We start from the raw sequence: 21,668 nt of genomic DNA on the forward strand, positions 1-21,668 counted from the left end.
AAGTCCAACAGCATGTCTGTGGTAGCTTTCTCATAATGATTTGGACCGTGGCTATTTTCCCCAGGCCAATAGAAACCTTGGGGAAATATCCTTATGTGGAACTCCATGTGATTGGCCACATTCAGAAGGCTGTGGGCAAGAGTCTTATTTAAGGAGAGAAAATGGGCAGTAGTGCAGGAAAGGGGTTGTGGGGGATATGTGTTGGGTTTTTAAAACATCCTAAAAATCAAAGGATAGATGTGCATTTACAAATTCATTCGGGATTACCTAAAATAGCAGCACCTACTCTCCTTCAATGCGTCAAATGGTTTGAAATGACGGGGGGAAAATGAAAACTCTTTTCCCTTTGACACATTTTCATAGCTTTCAGTAATAAAAATAGTGGCTCCTTTGGCAATTTCCAAGGCTTAAAGGAAAGCTTGTAATGCCATTAGTGTGGAAATAGTAAAACCTAAGCCATCAAGTATTCATTTAAAAAAAGGTTAAAATGACATTTAATTTTAAGATTTAATCTTGAATGGAGGTTAGTCCTCTTCAAACATATTCTAAAGATTGGACACCCTGATCTGCTCATCATATATCTGTGAAGAAGGTTACAGGCTTAAAGGAATACAGGGTAGTTTTTAACCTAGCCATAAAAAAAGCAAGTTAGTTATTAAGGGGAAAATACTTGTGCTTTGGGTTGAGAATCCAGCAAGCAATATCTACTAAAATACAGCCAACAACAATGGTATGCTCTAGAGAAATGGCCACATGTTCACATAGGAAGTGTACTACAGAAGGTTTACGTGTCTAAGACTTGATTGAATTTGGTGAGTCCGGTCATTAGAGATGACTGGATTGTGAAGTTAGTCTCATTAGTGGGCTCACCACTGATGAGTTCATACTGAATGGATAATTAGGAGACAATGTCTGGTTGGAGCAAATAGGTCCTTGGAGGCATGCCTTTTAAGGGTGTGTCTTGCCCTGCTCTCTCTCTCTCTCTCTCTCTTTCTCTCTTCCTCTCTCTCTCTGCTTCCAAGTTGCTCTAAGTTGAGTAGCTCTACTCTACTGCAATTTATGGCCATGATGTTTTTGCCTCACTATCAGCCCAGACACAACAGAGCCATCTGCTATGATAATAAACTGAAAACTCTGCAACTGTGAGCTCAAAAAGCTACTTTTTGTATAAACTGCTCCCTGAATTCAGGCATCTGACGTCATGACAAAAAGTCTGGTAACACATCACAGTGACTGGCCTACTGACTTGGTTTTATGTTTATCTTACTACAAAGCCCCATACACTTTAGTTAAACAATGTATAACTTACCAAATAGTCTAGATTTTTAATTTAATTTAATGTTTACCTATTTTAATATTTCCTGGTTTAATTCATTACTTTAGTATACACCATTAGAGAGATTTTTTTCAAATAGAATATTTGGGGCTGGAGAATATTTAAGGCACAGTTAGAAGTTGTCTTAGTTAGGATTTCTCTTGCTGTGAAGAGACACCATGACCACAGCAACTCTTACAAGGAAAAGCAGTTAGTTGGGTCTTCTTTATAGTTTTGGAGGTTCAGTCCATTGTCATCATGGTGGAACATGGCAGTGTGCAGGCAGACATGGTGCTGGAGAAGGAGCTGAGAGTTTTATATCTTGCAGGTAACAGGAAGTAGCCTGAGACACTGGGCATGGCTTAAGCATATATGAAATCTCAAAGCCCGCTTCCACAGTGACACACTTCCTCCAACAAGTCTACACTTATTCCAAAATCCACACCTCCTAATAGTGCCTTTGGGGGCCATTTTCTTTCAAATCACCACAGTAGTTAAGAACATTTACTTGAGTTCAGATCCCAGCAACCAAGAAACAAGCTGGATATCCCATGAACTCCTGTAACTCTAACTCCAAGGAGGCAGATCTAGGAGAATCTCTAGGGTTTGCTGGCTTACAACCTATCCAGGAAAGTGGGAGCTCTGGGTCTAGGGAGAGACCCTGCCTCAATGGAACAGGCAAAGAGTGATACAGGAGGATACCTGACACCCTCTTCTGCAAGCATACACCCACACAGATACCCACACAGGGACAAAAATAAATAAATATTTTAAATATGTTTGTATAGAGACAAAGGATATAACTACATTCATGAATGAAGGTCATAAAAGGGCTTTTGAGCAATAAACTTGGTAGTTTGGTTTTTCTGTATTCCAAGCAGTATCTGGTAAAAATATTGTTTGGCTTAACCTGAAGTCCCTAGAAAGCAAAGCCCTCAGAGACAGAATCTTTACATTTTATTATTTTGTTAGTAAAAGAAATATCAGGGGAACCAAACTGAGGATAAGGGCTTCTGTGGAGAAAATAAAGAGAGCCATCTTTATTCTGCATGCCTCTCAGCACAAATATATGCTTCTCTCATGAGACTATCCTCTGCTATGCAGAGAAGTTATAGTTTAAGACAGTGCCCCTTACATTTCCAAGTTTGCAGGCTTGGGAGCTACACAGGTATTCCCCATGCCTCATCCCTGCAGCCACTAGGAAGACAGCAAATAGCTCAGTAGCAGCTCCTTGTACTGGCATAAGATGGTAAGAGTAACTAGAGATGGGTGAGAAACACAGAATCTGAAGAGGAATAAGGTACCACATACAATATATGTTTTCCAAAGTCCTATAGCTCTATTATAATAATCTTGGCTATTAAATAAGTTTGAGTCAGGCGGTGGTGGCACACGCCTTTAATCTCAGCACTTAGGAGGCAGAGCCAGGCAGATCTATGTGAGTTCGAGGCCAGCCTGGGCTACAGAGTGAGTTCCAGGAAAGGTGCAAAGCTACACAGAGAAACCTTGTCTCGAAAAACAAAACAAAACAAACAAACAAAAAAGATTGAGAGTTGATAATCATTCCATAACTATCAAAGGCTTAGTGAGGAAAACACACAGGTTCTGCTCTGAAAGAGGTAGTTTCATGAGTGAGTTTTAACTACTTGATTCTTCATAAGCACCCCCCTCCCCATTGTTAGCTTGACATAAAAGGAACTGATTAACGACAAAGCCATCACTGATGGTCCACTCTTCCTCTGATTAAAGGAATGTTGTTCAGAAAAAGCATAGGGCAATTTGTGTATTTCATAGCATCAAGGGTAACAACGATCTCGGTCAGTGTTCATGTTTCTTGAACTCAGCTACCCTCTTATGCACTGGCCCTTCCTTTATTCTACCACCCTTCAAACACCAACTAGGAATTCACTGCTACCAAGACACCTCCCCCTACTCATTGTCTCCCTCCCTCTGTCTTTCTGTTTCTTTCTCCTTTCCTTCCTTCCCCCTAATATTTTTCAAGAGCTTCAAAGTAACTCAGTCAGCCACCTGCTATCAATCACAGCATTATTGTCTATTGGACTTTGGACTATGTCTTTCCTCGAGGTGGTCAGCTCTCTCAGCACCGGACTGAAACATTTCTCAGCCTAGGATCCAACACATAGGAGGTGGCCAATGAATTTCAGGTGAATGAAAGACTAAGTAGGTCACTTAGTTTGGAGGATTTTAGCAAACGGGAAAAGTAGGTAGTCAAGGCTGGCTAGTCAGAGAAACACTGCAGGAACTGGATGAGGGGTGAATACAGAAAACATCCGAGATTCATGGGTATGGAGAAAAGAGAATTACATTCCAAGCAGGGAACTGACTATGAGGCAGAAGTGCACCCAACTGACTCTAAAGAAGTAATGGTTATGGTTAAACTAGTACAGAAGGTTCTAGAAAAAGCCAAGAACAAAATGTCAGACTAGCAGCCTTACCTGCTTTCTCTATTGTAGAGTTCACTTTTTTTTGTTTTGTTTTTTGTTTTGTTTTTTTCAGAGCTGAGGACCAAACCAGGGCCTTATGCTTGCTAGGCAAGCGCTCTACCACTGAGCTAAATCCCCAACCCTATTGTAGAGTTTTGTCCAAATGGAATGATAGGTAAATGGTAGGTAGAAGGTCTGGTGATGCATGCCCATCATCCTAGCTATTCAAGAGGCTGAGGTGAGATGACTACTTGAGGTCACAAGTTCAAGACCAGCCTGAAGAACATAGTGAGCCCCTCATCTCAACAACAATTAAACTAGCAAAGGAAAACATCAAAAGATATGTGGAAGAGTAACTAGGACGAGAAAGAAAAACAATTCAAATGGAAGAAAAATATGTCTCCTTGTCAAAATATGAGCCAAACAAAGAAGACAACACTTGGTGTCAAAACACAAAGGAGTTTTAGAGGCTTTGCAGACTGTTTCAGCAATTTTCTACCCTTCGTTTAGAGTTTGCCTTTTCCATGGCATAGTTCAAGTGGCACAAGCTAGGCTACTGCCCCGTCCTACTGAGTGGAACCCTCAGCTGTCTTCACACATGACCTGTCCGGCCACACTGCTGAAGAACCCTGGGACCTGGTGTGTTTTGCCTTCATCCCTTTCTTTCTGTGAGCATTTGACCCGAGTTTCCACCCTCTCTTCCAATGCTACGTCATAATAGGGAGCATATGTGAAAAAGTCACTCTCAAGTGGTACGAGCCCCTTGTGTTTGGACCTCTGGTGACCAGCTTTCCCACTTTGCATGTCTGTCCCACACACAGGGGATGAAACTCATGACATCTCTGTCAAGTTTTTTGTTTGGAGAAGAAATTAAGTGTGAGTGTGTCCTCTAGGATTCTCTAGATAATCCAGTATTCTCTAGAAAAAAAAAAACAAAACAGAACTGATAGGAATCTGAGGAACCAGGCTTTCATGTCAGTGAAGGTATGAACTTGCCCGTGGGAGTGAGGGCAGCATGTCCTTTCTATAGGCTGTTGTGAGAACGTGTGGCCCACATGTACGGTGGAGCTTCCCAACTCAAAAGATCCTGATTTAGGATGGGTCTTCTCACTTCAAATGACTCAATCAAGAAGAATGCCTCACAGGTGGATGCAGCCACTTGGGTTTTAGTTAATTCTAATTATGGTCAAGATGACCACCAAGAATAGCCATCACAGTGATGTAAGCAACAAGTCGGGGGAAGATCTGGATTTTAGTTCTCTTCTGGTCTATGGGTCCCACACTATACAGGATTGTGGATTCCTCATTAGCAAAACAGAAGATTTGGACTTTGTCATTTTTAAGATGTTTCTCAACCTTAACACTCAGTAACCAATAGCAAGAACTCTATATAGCATAGAGGTGGGCATACTGAAGCCTGGTAGTATGGTGGCTTTGGCAACTGTCACCAAAGAGATGCCTCATAAATATTTCTTGACTAATGGGTGAATAGGCCCTTTTACTTACTCTAGTCACATGGATTTATGTATTTGCCTGTGTTTGGAGCGGGCTGATATTATTGTTATGTGGTGTCCACCAGAGAAGTCTTCTCAAACAGAGATTTATTATCAACCAGAGTCTTTATTGGCCAATCAGAGACTACACGGAGTGCTCAGGATCCCAGTGTTGCACCAAGCCTTTCTCAGGATGAGCTTTTAAGCACAAAACCCATGTTCTGGGTTGATCTGCTACAGTTAACAAGAATAGTTAACCAGAAGCAGAACTGCAGAAGCCAAGGAGCAAGGGTAGTGCATTTAGAGACTTTCCCAGAACTATGGATTTTGATGGATTAGGTCATGGTTTTCGTTTCATATGGTGGTGCTGTGTGCTGAGTTTTACAATCTGAATGGTACTTCCATCACAGAGTTAGTTGTGCTGAGGCCTGGAGACCTTCTAAGGTCTGGGGGCCCTGTTACATTAGAACAGTGACTGCAGTACTTAGAGGGATGCTGTGAACTCCGGAACACAGGTGCATCATCCAGAGATCTTGTTCACAAGCAGATTCTGCTGTAGAAGGTCTGAGTGGGTCCTTGGATCCCATGTTTCTAATAAGCTCCCTTGATGCAGATGGACAGTTAGTCCCTGGGCCATACTCTGAGTAACAACATATGAGCAGCAGTGGGATTGTGTACTTGTATACAGGACTTGGCTGTATTATTCCAGTCTGTGAGTTCCAAATCAAAGCTTCCTGTCAACATTAGAAGTGAGAACCCTTCCATAGGTTAAGGTTTAACTTAACAGCACACAAATTATTTCATAGACTGAAATTCTAGAATACTAGTAGGTATTTCTGCATAGAAGTAGCAGTTTCACCTGGGAAGGTCTGATTATTTGTAGTTTTTGACAATAGTGCATAGTGCATTTATACATTCGGCAAGTATTACACAATACTTCTTACATGCCAGGCATAGACTTAGGCACTGGGAATCCATCTATATCCACCTTCTCAGACCTCACATTTTTTCAGAGAAAATTATAATACACACACGCACACACACACACAGTGTTACAATCTGCACTTTTAGAAACATTTACTTCTAATTAGACATCATCAATGCTCTCTCAAACTGATTGTCGTAAATACATTCTGTATCAATCAATTTAGTTCCTAGACCCAGACAGAAAATGATGAGATAAAATCTTGTTACATTTTCCAGATTGGTAGGGACATGTTGATATGGTAGTGGAACATTTCCTTTTGAGCCCTTCTCTCCCTTTGGATGGGTCTGGAAACTAGGGGTTAGCAGTGTACAGAATAGTAAATGTCTACATGTCCCACTTATACTTTATTTATGTGAACACTGACTTAGCTGCAATTATCAACTCCATGCTGGCCCGTTTTGTTGGACCCAATGGTAGACAGTTACAAGTGTCAGCACAGGTGACCCATGTACTTTTCCCTTAACCAAGATGGTGGAAGTGCATGTATTTGAGGCTCAAATGAGCCATCCTCACCTCAAAGACTAAACGGGCATTTTGCTGTTGATGTATTACCAAATTCTGCTAGAAAATGTCACTTACTTGAAGGGCCTACTTCCACCAAAAGAAAAAAAATGGCAGGGGGTTGGGGAGGGCCAGGCCATAGTATTTCCTAGCTGCCATAATGTTTGTCAAGCAGAATCATTTAGCATTTTAAATTTATGAAGATGCCAGCCTTAATCAAAGGTCTCTGCCACCTGGAGTTTTACAGTCACTATTATATGCAAAACATCCTAATGTTTCTGTAGACTAGATGATTGCCGTGGGTCCCTCATGAGTTTCTTGATTCCTACTTTTTCTCACTACCAAAATTCTTCTTGCTTACATAATTTTTGTCTTGAAGACTAGGATAAGGCTTTTTTTTTTCCAAATTTGAATATATTTTTTTTTTATTTCCACTATTTTGTGCTTGATCCAAATACACTTTGTTCAGGTAATCATTTCGAAGTCAGGTCAATAAACGTTAACTGTATTTTTTCACTTTGAAAATACACAGCCTTTTTCATATACTCCATAATAAGTATGTTCTATTGTATAAGCTAAAAGATATTTTAAAATGAGATAAATTACTGATGTTAAAGACAATAAGCATAGTCACTTTTAAAATAATTGTTAATAGCAACATAGATAATAGTGTGTGATTCTTTTCTGGCTAGTAGAGAAAATATCTGTGTGTGTGTGTGTGTGTGTGTGTGTGTGTGTGTGTGTGTGTGTGTGTGTTTTAATTAAAAAATGAGTAAATCTACTACCTTGAAAAAAGTGTGTAACTGGACCCATTACTCTCAGAGACTTAGAAAAGGTCCCCTCTCTTTGTAGCTCAGGCAAGTGGCCTGGCAATTCATTTACATCTGGAGGAGAAAGCCCAGTTTCAACTCAATTTTCCCAATCCCCCAGTTATTCTCAGACTGTGGCTTGAGTTCAAAAAGGATTCCACAGACCCACAGAGGCATCCATATGCAGCTCAGGGCAGCCTGTGACTGAGTCTCCAAGCTAGTTTGTGAGCACACCTGGCTGGCTGGCTGGCTGTGTGCCTACAGCTGGTCCTATCTACTGACCTGGCCAGCCTAGCTGTGTGCCTACAAAGCAGTATTTATCCTTTCTGTATACAGTTAACCCCTAGTTTACAGACTTATCTAAAGAGAAAGAAAGGATCAAATGGAAATGTTCCACGACCTTGTTAACATCAGCCTGGAAAACCTAAAGGATGGGAGATAAGATTTTACCTATACCCTCATCAGTTTTTGTCTACATCAGAGAACTAAACTTACATAAGGCAGATTAATAGGGGGAAAGAATGCAAATGTGTGTGATATTAAGTTCTATTTAACACAGGAGCCCTCGTGAAGAAACATAGACCTTGAGAAATGGCAAAACCTCAATGTTTTGTACTAGGTGGGAGTCTAATTGAGTTTCTATTGCTGTGGAGAGACACCTTGACCATGGCAACTCTTATATAGGAAAACATTTAACTGGGGCTGGTTTACAGTTTCAGAGGTTTAGTCCACTACAGGTAAGGAAAGGTGACAATACCCACTCCATGAAGTTCCATACATTCTGGAGCGTGAATGTTTGTTGATATGTTGATAGTATTCTGAGTAAAGCTTCGAGCAAGTTTTGCCCTTGATTTATACTGCCCTAGACATTTTGGCTGTACATTCTAGTGGCCTGTTACCTGGGGAAAATACCCAGAGATCCACAGGCAGCATGGTGGTGACAAAGAAATCCCAAAAAATCTGCAATTTTTTTTTTGTTGGCAATAATCTAAACAGCTAGATTTACATGAATAAATACTCCAGTAGAAATAGCAAATATTAGTTGTGGTGGTTTGGAAAGAAAATGGCCCCCAAAGAGAGCAGTACCAATGTGATGTGTGGCCTTTTTGGAGGAAAGGTATCACCGTGAGGGTGGGCTTTGAGGGCTCCTATGCTCAAGCTATACCCAGTGAGAGAATTCACTTCCTATTGCCTGCCTATCAAGATGTAGGACTCTCAACTCCACCACCATATCTGCGTGCACACTGCCATGTCCTATCATGATGATAATGGACTAAACCGCTGAAACCTATTAAATGTTTTTCTTTATAAGAGTTGCCATGGTCTTCACAGCATAGAAAATTGAACTAAGACACTAGTAATATATTAATGGTAAACTCTTAGTTCATTAATGTGTAGAGAGCTTTTATCCCTTCGTTGCAAACTTGCTGTATACACAAGCTGGGAGGTATGGAGGGCTGTGAAACTAGCCAAGCAATAATTATGTGAGAAAAATCAAGGAGTCATATTTCAAAAAGTAGAAGATAAAATCTGCCAAGTGATGGTACCCCATGTCTGGCTGATACACATAAAAGGTCTATACTTTTTTGAAGGAAAGGCAGAGGGAATGGAGGGGGGGAGGAGGGAGGTTGGGAGGGAAGGAGAGGGAAAACTGTGATCAAGCTTAGAAAAAATTAATTGATTGATTAATTAGAAAATAAAAAATAAATTTTAAAAATGTTGAAAAATCTGCCAAGTGAAGTAAAGCTGCATTTCCTAAGGGAAAATGCTTTTACATAACATATGTATAACTGGCTAAATTTTGCCCATCTACCATCTCTTTTTTTCTCTTTTATTTCTAGGTATTTAGTGAGGAAGCATTGCATCCTCTAGATTGGGTTCTAGGAGAATTTATAAAAAGTCTCCTGTGCCACAAGCCTCCATGCTGTCCATTCCTCAAGCCAAAAGAAAGACAAAAGCCTAGAAATATTTAAAAGGAAGTGTGTAATATGGAAGCAGTCACTGAGTATTTGCAATGGGAAACAGTGCATCCCTGGATGTACACCATGGTGTTATTTAAGCTTTTCATTGACCTTCAGCCATTTTACAATTCATATAATGTAAAGAGAAATAATAATTATGAACAACTCTTGCCTAGCAATATGCTGTAAATTGCGCCTAGTGGAGATTAAACTGATGCCCCTCTCTGCACATGGAAAACCACTTCTGCAACCTCTTGCATATTCATCTCAGCACTGCTGAGTTATAAATGTACCGTCCTTTGTGTTCTCCTTACATCAGTTGTAACAACCCTCTCAATTCCCTCATTAAATTAATGAATTAAATAAAATATTTGACATATGTTCATTTTATATTCACATGAGTCAGAAAGTTACTTTTTTGAGGAAATTACCCTTTCACAGATTTGGGAAATAAAATATTTCATCACTTTCAATTTGAAAAGAACTTCAATTTTTACTGAAAATTGAACCCAACCAGTAGATTATATTTAACTGAATTTACATTTTCCTGTTATGTATTCCTAACATAGAACTCTTCTATGAAAGCATTGATTCCTGCAGAGATGGATTGACAGCTGAAGGCCATTAAATGCACAGTGTTCCTATAGTATCCCCATCTTGATGACTTTTGGCCAGAAGGTTTTTCCATATCAGCCCTGTTTTACTCCAAAGAAAAGCTGGGATTAAGCCACAGAAAATGCAAATTAATTTGGCTTGCCTTGCAAACTAGCATGTCAAAGTCAAGGCAGACAATAGTGTGATTCTAAAAATAGTTAGTTGCTTGATGATAATGCAATAGTTATGTTTGGACAATAATTACTTAACTTATGCATCACGAAATAAGAGAAGGAATAGAAAAGGGAATATACTCTTCGGCTCAATTCTTCATCTGAGGGATAGAGAACCCATCCTGGCCCAGTATGGTTGGAGCTGACTTTCACATTCAGTCCTCAGATAAACCTGAGACCAAGTCAGAGAAAATGTCTTTGGTGTATTTTAGTTAATAATTTCTGCCATGCCAAACTGCTACCCCAACAGTCACTTGTTTTGGTTTGATGTGAAATGCCTCCCCATGGGCTCATGTGTTCGAACGCTTCATCCCCAGCCAGTTGTACTGTTTGGGAAGGTTGTGGAACCTTTAGGAGATGAAGCAGGTCACTGAGGGTGGGCCCTGATAAGTGGAGTCATGAGAAAGGCTATGTGTACCTCAGAGAGCAGAGCTGTGCAGGTAGAGCTCCCCTCAGCCTTTTGGAACTATGATAAGAAATCCCAGATGCATGACAAGGAGCTTCAGGGTTTGGCATCTTTCCTTGTGTGTTTCTGACTTGCTTTAGTCAGAACCCAGACTTTCCTTGCTGTGTTCCCAGTCCTCAGTTTGCATGTTAGAAGTTTGCATAACTTACCGTTTTTATTTTTCAGAGGTGCGCACAGTTCAGACATTGTCCTGAGTCTCAGATGAGATGTGGACAATGTTGAGGCTGTTAAAGACCATGGATTCTTTTCAAGTTGGATTGAATACATTTTGCATTTGGAGATGGCAGAATGTGCAGTTTGAATATAAAATGCAATGCATCCCCAATGGACTCAGATCTCTGAACACATTCTTCCCAGTTGGTGATGCTGATTTAATTGGGAATGGCCTAGGGTTTTGAAACCTCAAAGTCCAATCATAGTGGCACATGTTCTCCAACACAGTCATACCTCCTAACCCTTCCCAAACAGTTTCACCAACTGGGAACCAAGTATTCAAACATATGAACCTATGAGGAAAAGGGACATTTGTACTAAAACCGCCGGAGTCTCCACAGAGGAATTAATTAGGTCAAAGGAGACAGGCTTCAAAGCTTTGTAGCCTGTTTCCCTTTCCTGTTCACTTTCTGCTTCCTGAGTGCAATGTGACAGTCAGCCTCCTGTTCCTACCACTGCACCTTTCCTATATATTGCCATGTGTCTCTCATCACAATGTAACTGTAACTGTAACCTAATTGTAACCTCAAACAAATCTCCTCCTGTGTTACTGTTGTCATGTTAGCCCATCACAGCAATAGAAAGTAACTATTACTTTTATTATTAATATTATTATTTTATATAGTATTATTATATAATTATGTAATTATAGAATAATTATTATTATATAATAGGGTACAACCTTTGCCAACAATAGTAGACTCTAAATAACTTTCACGTTCAAATACTAACTACTTTCAAAATGTTACATTTTCCAAGCAAATACTATTTTTTTAAAAAAATTGAGGCTTGTGAGATGACTCCATGGGTATAGGTGTGTGGTGGTTTGAAAGAAAGTGAGCCCCAAAGGGAGTGGCACTATTAGGAGGTGTGGTTTTGTTGGAGTAGGTTTGGCCTTGTTGGAGGAAGTGTGTCACTGTGGAGGCAGGATTTGAGGTCTCATATATGCTCAAGTCACATCCAGTGTCTCAGACCACTTCCTGTAGCTTATGGATCAAAAATTTCAGCTCCTTCTCCAGCACCATGCCTGCCTGCATGATACCATGCTTCCTGCCATGATGACAATGGACTAAACCTCTGAAACTGTAAGCAAGCCCCAATGTTTTCCTTTATAAGAGTTGCTGTGGCCATGGTGTCTCTGCACAGCAATAGAAACCCTAAGACAAGGTGTTTGCCATACAAGCTTGTAAACCCAAGTATAATCCCAGAACCTATGTAAAGGTGAAAGGAGAAAATAGACTTAGCAGAGTGTTCCTCTGACTTTCATACATGTGTTGGGCACACGCACACACACACACACACACACACACACACACACACACACACACACACACACATCATGCCACACACAATAATAACTGGTAAACAAATAACTGCATTAAAAAGAAATTAAGCCGGGCGGTGGTGGCGCACGCCTTTAATCCCAGCACTCGGGAGGCAGAGGCAGGCGGATTTCTGTGAGTTCGAGGCCAGCCTGGTTTCCAAAGCGAGTTCCAGGAAAGGCGTAAAGCTACACAGAGAAACCCTGTCTTGAAAAAAAAAAGGGGGGGGGCAAATTAGTGGAGAACTGACAGCCTCTTTCCCTTTCCAAAACGTATAACTCAAAACTGTAAGTTTTCTCTAAGATAGTGGTGAGAAATTTATGTGACTTTGAGTTTATTGATGACTTTTAAGGTTAACAGCTAAAAGCATGATCATTAAATAAGATTTTGCTAGGTTGGGCTTCATAAAAATAAGAAGTCTCTATTTGGGGGAAGGTAAATATAAGCCAGAGACTGAGAAAATATTTGTTTCCAAAATATACAAATGACTAAGAGCTCAGCAAAAAGAAACACACCGCCCAAGTGAAAAGTAGGAATGATCTGAAAACATGTGCATCTTATTGCATCCTTCCAGAGGATGCACACCCAGCAAGAAAACACAAGGAAAGATGTACCATGTCCTTAGGAAACTGCAAGTTCTAATAATGGGGAAAAAAAACCCTCAAATCTCAAACATGATGATACCAAATGACTGTGGGGCAATTCATCCCTCACTGGGGTGAGGGAAGCAAAATGAAACCCAGTTTGGCAGCTTTTTATCAGCTAGAGATAATTTTTATCTCATTATCCAGCATTCACATTCCTACATTTACCTAAATGAGTTGAAAAGTCATATCCATACACTCTTAGATTCCAATTATGTGATATTTGAGAAAAACAATGAAAAGATCAGTAGTTTATATGAAAAGTTCTAAGTCAGCCATACCTACTTCATCCTGTCTCAAAAATGAAACAAAAATTAGTGGTAATTGGGGGCTTAAAGAAGAGAGGGAATGGAGAAAGAAATAGCTAGTGCACATTTCAGAGGAAAGGAGTCTGTGACACTGTAAATACAAAACAGCTCAAAGGCCCTGAAGGCATACACCAGGTACCTACCCTAAAGTAGTGTGCTTAAAGTCGTGTTCAGTCATCTATTGAAAACAATAACTGGCAGCCACCATGGAGGAGCTATGGCCACCACCAAAACCCAAGCCAGAGTCAGAGTACTGTCCTGTTGCAAGAAACTCCAAGAGTATGGGACCACATGTGGGTCCTCAGTCCCCGGCTTGGGCCAACAGACCCAACCCACAGTATGGATATGCCAGTGCCAAGGAGCTACCTGCAGCCTGATCAGTCGGCCTTCACCAAGGGCAAGGAGATGTGCAGCGAGTGGCCTGGAGCTCTAGCAGATCCTGCCCTCTGGGGTGCCGGGCTCAGCCAAAACATTACCCTGACTTTGGGTAACAACAGGATATCTGAGAAGAGTCACAGTGACAGTCCAGTATTTAGAGTGCTTCAGAAGTCAGAAACCTTGAATGATACCAGTGACTCATTGCAATAAGTATTTGCATGTAAAGCTGTTTGGACAAAAACATATACTGTGTGACACACTGCAGTTTGCAAAGCCACTTTGATGAATAAAGATGGGTTGAAGTATGGCAGGACAGAGCGAGGTGCCTGTGGCAGAAAGGGACAGAACTAGAGATACAGCAGCATTGACAGGGGTGAGAGCATAGATGGGGGGCATTCATTGTCAAGTAGGGCTGGCAGGGTGGTGAGCACTGCCCCAAGTGCGCTGCCCAGCTCCGTGATCGTCCTGCCTCCAAGCAACTGTAGGATGTCTGAGAAGGAGAACAGTTCATTTTCAGGATTGGACCATCTCAAAAAACCTCCAGGGTCTGTGGTGCCACCAGAGGCTTATATTGTTGTATGTGGCCTGTTTCGGGGGGCTTTTTCTCTTCTTCAGGGGGCCTGCCACCCAGCTCCCAAATAAATCACACATAGATTATTTGTATTTACGAATGCCCAGCCTTAGCTTGGCTTAGTTTCATGAGAGCTTTCCTTAATTTATCCCATCTACCTTTCTTCTGTTGGCTTTTCTTACTTCTGTAAATCTTACTCTTACTCCATTGCTATTTGTGTAGCTGGGTAGTTGGTCCTTGATGTCCTCCTTCTTCTCTGGTTCCTCCTTTTCAATCCCTCTTCCCAGATTTCTCCTTCTATATAGTCTCTCTGCCTGCCAGCCCTGCTTGCCCTTTCTCTTGCCTTGCTGCTGTCCATTAATCTCTTTATTAGATCATCAGGTGTTTTAGATGGGCACAGTAACACAGCTTCACAGAGTTAAACACATGCAACATAAACAAAAGTAACACACCGTAAAATAATATTCTACAACAGTGGCCCTTGCTACAGCTGTGGCAATGCTGGTGTCTGGCATCCAGACTTCCACTGCAGACTGTATTGATGCCCATGGACCATGCTGCTACCAAAGACCTTGTGGAGGCTGTCTGTGGCCTGTGCTCCCAACAGGGGCCATGTTGATGTTAGTAGTCTGTGTTTCCTCCAGGGGTCAAGTTGATGTCTGTGGTATGTGCTATCCCTGAATCCATGGTAGTGTTTGTAATTGGAGAAGCCAACCTGACCATGCTGATGTCCTTGGTTTGTGCTACTACTGCCAGAGCCCATGGCAGCTTCTGTGGTCAGTGCTACCACCTGAGGCAATGTTGATGTTGGCGATCCATGCTGCCACTGGAGGCCATATTGATGTGCATGGTCTCTGATGCTGCCAGGGGCCATGTTGATGTCCATGGAGGCCATGTTGATGTCTGAGGGTCTGTACTGCCACTTGAAGTCATATTGATGTCCCTCATCTGAAATGCTACCAGGGAGGTCTTGTTGACGTCCATGGTTCATTGGGCCACCAGTGGCTATTTTGTTGTTCATGGTCAGTGCTGCCACCTGAGAGCATGTTGGTGTTCATGGTTGTACAATTGCCAGAAGACATGTGGATGTCCATGAATTGGGCTGCTACCATGAGGCCATGCTGATGTCCATGGTCTGCCCTGCCACAAGGGGCTATGTTGATGTCTGTGGTTCATGCTGCCACAGGAGACTATGTAGATAGATGTCTATGGTCTCTGATGCCACTGGAGGACATGATGTCTGTAATCCATGCTGCAGCTGGGGGCCATGTTGATGTCTGAGATCTCTGCAGCCACTAGAGGCCATAATGAGGTGTTGTGGAATATTAGTTTAAGATGTGCTACATTTGTTGATGCTGTGGAATATTTGTTTAATGATGCAAAGGTATGTTGCATTCTTTCATGTTGTATTTGTTTAACTCTGTAAAGCTGTGTTACTTTGCCTGCCTAAATACCTGTTTGGTCTTAAATAAAGAGCTGAATAGCCAATAGCTAGGCAGGAGAAAGGGTAGGTGGGGTTGGCATGCAGAGAGAATAAATAGGAGGAGAAATCTAGGCTGGAGAAAAGGAGGAGAGGAGGACACCAGGGGCCAGCCACCCAGCGACACAGCCAGCCATGGAGTAAGAAGGAAAGAAAGATATATAAAATAAGAAAGGTAAAAAGCCCAGAGGCAAAACATAGTTAAGTAGAAATTGAATAATTTAAGTTAGAAAAGTTGACTAAAAACAAGCCAAGCTAAAGTGGAGCATTCATAAGAATAAGTCTCCATGTATTTATTTGGGAGCTGAGTGGTGGGCCCCCAAAGAATTTAAATAAAAAAACAAAACAATGAGGTCCATGTTGCCCCCAGAAACCATGTTGATGTCCATCATCCACTCTGGGACCATACTGATGCTTGTGATCCATGCTGCCACTGGAGGTCATGATGAGGTCCATGGTCTAAGATGCCACCAGAGACCATGTGCTTGTCCATGGTTTGTGCAGTCATGGGAAACCATTGATCTGTGCTGCCACGGGTTGTTATGGGCAAGGAAGCATCTGTTACAATGGTGTCAATTACACTCATAAGTAAGAATGAGAGACGATGAAGGATTCAGCAATACACACACACACACACACACACACACACACACACACACACACGTGCACGCGCGCGCACGTAAAGAAAAAAAGCAACAGTCTAGACAGGAAGCCATTGAGGGAAGTCCTTAAAAAAGATAAAGATGCTGAAGTGTAGCTCTGTGAAGTTGTTGACTTCTGGTGGGGGAATGGGAAAGGTCTTGGTTATCATTAAGGAGCTGGCCACTGGGAGTTTGACCATGCACCAGTGAGTATATGGGCAACACAAATTTTACTTGGTGAGAGTGTGAACCTGGGAGGAATGGGAAATGAGTGTGATCAGTGCACTGCATGAAATTCCCAAATAACTGATAAAAATATTATGTTGGAAAGAAAGAAAATAGTAACCACTTTAATGACCTATTTCCTTGTAATTTTTCTGTGCTATTTTTTTTTCAATTGTAAGACTTCAAATCTTTTCAAGTTTTATGGAGAATTATTGTTATGATAGACTTTTGTTCTTCCAAAACCCAATCTGATAAGACATATACCATGGATTTTTTTCACACGTAATAGTATAACGCATTCTTTAAAACAAGAATGCTATCCTAGAAATACACAGCAGAAATATGTAAATGTAGTTTTATTTCATATAATGGATTCAGTTTTAAGTAAAAATTTAAGGCATCTTTCCCACTTGAAAGTGACAAAATATTTCATAAAACTTGTCATAAATCTGTGAAGTAATTTTCAGAAAAGTAACTTTTGGCTCCTAAGAATATAAACTATATGTAAAATGTATTTTCAAAACTCAGATTTGTTCAAAAATATATGATAACATGTATTTTCCACAATTCATAGGATCATTCAGGGATCAACTAGGGTTTTCCAGTTAAAAATCACAACAAATATTAGTTTACAAGTTATATGAAACGTACCTTACCAATGCAAGATGTTACTAATAAGGAAAACTGTATGCAGTGGTGGGAGCGAGTACATCTGTTGTGCAACATTTATGTAAACTTAAAATGTTTTATAAGCCAGGCATATAAAAAGAATCACAGACCAAGCAAGACACCTACACAAACAAATCACTATTGGTAGAGAATTGGCAGATGACTTGAGCTCAGAACTCCCCAAACATTTCTAATTCATATCGCATAGTACTAAGCATTCCAGGATCCCTGAACCTCGTGGTTTCTTCTCGAGACCTGTTCTTTTTATCTGTGCCTATCCTAGACTCTTTGATGGGCAAATACCAGTATTAATGCCTTAACCATCCCCTTGCATTCTTACATACACAGTACTAACACTTTGATGTCAAAACTACACACTGACACTTTCTGCTCTACTACAGTCTCTGGCTCTTGGTGTCCCTGTGATATTGAACTTATTTTGCTAATTACTGGTCACAGCCTACATCAACATTCCTTCCAGCCATTTTCTCAAACTCTACCCCAGGAGCACCTGCTTTGTTTTTGAGTATTGGCAATATTGGCAATGTAATTGAAGGCAACTGTCTAAAGACGGCAACTGAATTTAATTATGTTCATCTCAGACTCAAATATAACAACAAAAAGGTTTAAGAAGGAAGGCTTGAGAAGATCCTTACATCACAATTTAACACTGGACATTTTAGTCTGCCTCAGGATGTTTTAAATTTCTTATATTTTTAAAACTTAGCATGCACAGCATTAGGTTTAATTGTGGCATTAAGAAAATTTAGTTTTGATTCTTCTTCATCTTCACCCCCATCCGACCCTCTCTCATCATCTCATTTCTGCTTTCATGTCATGTCACATAAATCCCGTCACCCTTACTAGTTCCATATCCTACTCCTATATTCATGAGGAATTATACATATAGACATTATGAGCTTAGATCTGCATATTATAAAGCATATGCAATGTGTGTCTTTCTTGGTCTGAGTTAGCTTGCTTAATGTAATATTTTTCAGGTACAATTTTCTTCAAATTTTGTAATTTCATTTTTCTTTACAACCAAATAAAATTCCCTCATGTATTTATACATTTTCATTATCCATTCCTCTGCTGATGGACCTCTAGTCTGGTTTCAGTTCCCTGCTATTGCTACAGCAATAAGCTTGGCTATGCAAGTGTGTCATGTGAGAATACGGAGTCTTTTGAGTGTATGTCCAGGAATAGAATAGCTAGATCATACTGAAATTTTACTTTTAATCTTTAAAGATTTATTTTTACTCATGTGCATGCACGCATGTGCGCACGTGCGCGCGTGCGCGCGCGCACACACACACACACACACACACACACACACGTGCACACATTTTTGTGAATGTATACTACTTGTATGCAGATACCCACAGAGGCCAGGAGGTGTCAGATCCTCTAGAGCCTTACTGTCCCCTTTCTTGATCAAAGCTGGAAGATGGAACTCAAAGTCATTTTAACTTGCCTTTCCCTAGTGGTTAAGAATGTCAAACACTTTTTTAAAATTTTTTTCTCTCATCCCAACCACATCCTCCTCCCCCCTCCATTCCTCCAAGTACCCTCCAACCTTCCTCTTTCCCATATCCACTTCTCCTCTATTTCCCTTCAGAAAAGAGCAGGCCTCCCAGTGATATCAACAGAACCCTTGGACAAGGCAACCCAATAAGAGGAAAAGAGTTCCAAGAGAAGGTCAAAGAGTCAGAGACAGGCCCCACTCCCACTGTTAGAAGTTCTCACAAAACCCCAAGCTAAACCACCAGATCATTTGCAAGGGACCTAGCACAGACCCATGATTGCCCCTTCAGTCTCTGTGAGTTCCTATGAGTCCTGCTTTGTCGATTCCAGAGACCACACTCTCCTGTTGTCCTCAGAACTTCTGGCTCCTACTTTTCTTTGAGATTCTCAGAGCTCTGTCCAGTGTTGTTGGATATTCTTTTACTCTAGGCCCATGTTGGCATGCCAAAATGTTGGGTTTTTTTATTTTACTCTTTTGCTTTTAGCTCTTTGTGGGGTCCGTCACCCAATTCAGAGAGGTTTACTATTACTTATAAATTCCCAGCCTTAGCTTGGCTTGTTTCTTGCCAGCTTTTCTTAACTTCAAATTATCCTGTCTACCTTTTGTCCCTGGGCTTTTTCCTTTTCCTACTTCTGTAATCTTACTTTCACTCTTACTCCACGGCTCGCTGTGTGGCTGTGTGGCTGTGTGGCTGGTCCCTAGCATCCTCCTCTCTTGTTCTCTCTTCTTTTTCCCTAGATTTCTCCTTCTATTTATTCTGTCTGCCAGCCCCACCTATCCTTTGTCCTGCCTCACTATTGGCTGTTCAGTTCTTTATTAGACCATCAGGTGTTTTAGACAGGCACAGTAACACAGCTTTACAGAGTTAAACAAATGCAACATAAGGGAATGTAACAGATTTTTGTATCATTAAACAAGTGTTTCACAGCATAAACAAATGTAACACATCTTAAAATAATATTCTATAACAGCTGTGGGTCTCTGCATGTGATCCCATTAGCTATCAGAGGAAGCCTCTCTGATGATGATTGGAATAGGTCTCTGTGCCATCTAGGCAGTATCTGTCATGGACTTCCTCTCATAGCTTAGGCCTCAAGTTAGACCACTCATTGGTTGGTTACTCCCACAAGTTCTGAGCCACCATTATCCCAGCACATCTTGCAGGCAGGACAGGTTTACAACCTGTCAAAGGTTTGGGGTCTGGGTAGATGTCCCAGTCCCACTGCTGGAAGCCTTGCCTAGAAGATGGCAGGTTCAGGCTCCATATCCTCCATTACTAGGAGTCCTCCCTAGGGTCATCCTCATAGGTTCTAGCAAGTTTGCATTGCACTAGGTTTCCACATGGACCCCACCCGCCCCCCAATGTCCTCCAATTCATCTTTCCCCATACTTTCTTCCTTCATGCCCTCTCCCTGTCCTGATCCCTCCTATTCCCATCCTCATCCTCGCTCAGTCCACCCTCAACATCTATTCTAATTCCCCTTCCCAGGGAGATCCATGCATTCCACTCTAGAGCCCTCCTTGTTACTTAGCCTTTCTGGGTCTGTGGATTGTAGCATGATTATCATGTACTTAACAGCTAATGTCCATTTAAAAGTGAGTGCATACCATGTTTGTCTTTCTGTGTCTGGGGTACCTCATTAAAGATTTTTCCTATTTCCAACCATTTGCCTACCAATTTCATGATGACTTTTTTGTAACAGCTGAGTATGACCCCATTGTGTAAATGTACCAAATTTTCTTCATCCATTCTTCAGTTGAGGAATATCTAGGTTGCTCCCAATTTCTGACTATTATGAATAAAGCCACAATGAACATAGTTGAGCAAGTGTCCTTGTAGTAGGATGGTGCATCCTTTGGGTATATGACTAAGAGTGGTATATCTGGGTCTTGAGGAAGACTGATTCTCAATTTTCTAAGGAACAGCCACATTGATTTCTATAGTGGCTGTGCAAGTTTGCACACCCACCAGCAATGGAGGAGTGTTCCCCTTTGTCTTAGGGTTTTCTATTGTTGTGAAGAGACACCATGACCATGGCAACCCCTAAAATTTAATTGAGGTGATTCACTTATTGTTTCAGAGGTTCAGTGTATTATCATCACAAAGGGGACCATGGTGGTATATAGATAGACATGGTGCTGGAGAAATAGTCGAGAGTCCTATATCTTGCAGGCAACATGAAGTCAGCTAACTCACTGGGCAGTATTCCAAGCATAGGAAACTTCAAAGCCCACCCCCACAGTGACACACTTCCTCCAACAGGAATTGGAGGAACATTCCCATTCCAACATACCCATTCCAACAAAGCCACATCTAATAGTTCCCCTCCTTATAAGATCATGGGGACAAATTACATTCAAACTATCACACCCTTAATACATATCCTTGCCAGTATGAGCTGTCATTTGTGTTATTAATCTTAACCATTCTGAAAGTATAAGATGGAATACCAAAGTAGTTTTGATTTGCATTTCCCTGACGACTAAGGATGCTGAACATTTCTTTAAGAATTTCTTGGCCATTGGAGATTCCTCTATTGAGAATTCTGTTTGGAACTATACCCCATTTTTAAATTGGATTATTTGGTTTAATGATATCTAGTTTCTTGAGTCCCTTATATATTTTGGATATTAGCCCTCTGTGAGATGTGGGGATGGTAACGATCTTTTCCCATTCTGTAGGCTGCTCTTTTGTCCTTTTGACTATGTTCTTTGCCTTATGGAAGCATCTCCGTTTCATGAGGTTCCATCTATCATTGATCTTAGTGTCTATGCTATTGGTGACCTATTCAAAAAGTTATCTTCTGTGCCAATGTAATCAGGCTATTCCCTAATTTCTCTTTTATCATGTTCAGTGTGTCTGGTTTTATGTTGAGGTCTTTGTT

Source organism: Onychomys torridus, chromosome 19, assembly GCF_903995425.1.
Source record: "Onychomys torridus chromosome 19, mOncTor1.1, whole genome shotgun sequence".
Lineage (NCBI taxonomy): Eukaryota > Metazoa > Chordata > Mammalia > Rodentia > Cricetidae > Onychomys > Onychomys torridus.